The sequence below is a fragment of the Schistocerca americana genome, chromosome 4 (genome assembly GCF_021461395.2).
Source record: "Schistocerca americana isolate TAMUIC-IGC-003095 chromosome 4, iqSchAmer2.1, whole genome shotgun sequence".
Classification (NCBI taxonomy): Eukaryota; Metazoa; Arthropoda; class Insecta; order Orthoptera; family Acrididae; genus Schistocerca; species Schistocerca americana.
In genome coordinates, this window is record NC_060122.1 from 348,726,526 (window position 1) to 348,728,160 (window position 1,635).

Sequence of the window (1,635 nt, forward strand, 5' to 3'; positions counted from 1 at the left end):
AAATATAATAGCTATTTCGTTAATTAACTAGTAAAATTACCACCAATAGGTTCAAATGGCTCTGAGCACTATGGGACTTAACTTCTGTGGTCATCAGTCCCCTAGAACCTAGAACTACTTAAACCTATCTAACCTAAGGACATCACACACATCCATGTCCGAAGCAGAATTCGAACCTGCGACCGTAGCGGTCACGCGGTTCCAGACTGAAGCACCTTTAACCGCACGGCCACATCGGCCGGCCCACCAATAGGCATTAATTTTATAGTTTGCTTCCTCGTCGCTAGAGCCGCTACTATCGTTCTTTCAGACGGTAACAATTTTCACAGCAGTGAGTATCGGGACTGTATATATTTGTGTCTAGAACATTGGCAGACATGTTTTTTTTTTTTTTTTATTCGTAAGTATAACTGTTGAATTCAAGAGTGCTTTTAGCTCGAAATTATAAAACTGAAATTGCTACAAAGAGAATATAATAAGGAAACTGTCATTCCACTAATAGTCACAAAGACGGAAAATTGTGAGATAACGGGAAAATGAATCAAAAATGCACAAGTGTAAAAATCGTAGAACGTCACTGATACTTTTTGGATGTAAAAAAGGAAAGGAACCTCGTCACAGGTATATAAATGGTAGAAGGCAACAAGAAAGAAAGGCAAAACCTATGCGATAACTCACGTTCATTTCATCCTCGGCAACCCCAACCGCATTCAGCTTCTGGGCGCATGTCTTCTTGAATATCTGCGCTCAAATTTAACCACGATCGTTTCCGCAAACGCTTACATAAGCTGCTCACCGAGGAAATTTATTTCTGATCTTATGGAGAAGAGGAGGGCGTAGATAATATCGTCTCTGTGTGTCTCAGACGATACGAGACTATGGTAGAGCTCTTATGCGCAAATCTGAAGCTTGGTTAGCCAACGTGGCAGTTCGCTCTGTAAACAACGCAAGATAACAGAATTTACGACGTGCCTCGCAGATATTCTGGTGCTGTTGACAACCACATTTAACATCGACACTATGCAATCTACGTCTTAATAATAATGATTGTAATAATAATAATAATAATAACCTGCGACAAATAAGCTGGTTGTACATTGCAAGCTAAGGTTCATATTACACCGTCAAACAACTTTATCAAAGATATTTTTGTAGCTAACCTTTTTATAAAATAGTTGAAGGTGTAGTGTGGTGCTTTTATCATATCTTATATAAAAACTGTAGCGTTATCGTAGCTTTTATAAGATTTGTCAAAGATATTTGGCAACGTAACACAGTTTTAAGGCCAGTAAACAAAATCAAAGAAATAGTTGATCTTCCAAGTGAAGTCGCCATGAGTCTGAAAGAGGTTTAGATACCTGCCTTGCTTTAATAATCATCTGAAACTACGTCTGCGTACACACTCCGCAAGGCACCATACATAGTATGACAGAAGTCTAGTAATTTCCTACCCTGTTGTACTCGGAAAATGGTTTTATACACTGTGATTATCACCATGCAGTTGTTATAGAGTCTCCATGGGCAACTCTTGCTGAATATTTTGCTGGGCAGTAATGATTAAATGGAAGTTCGCCTCTAACTCCGAAATATCAGATCTTCCGATTGAAACCTTAACTTCAAAAAATCGGAATGTCC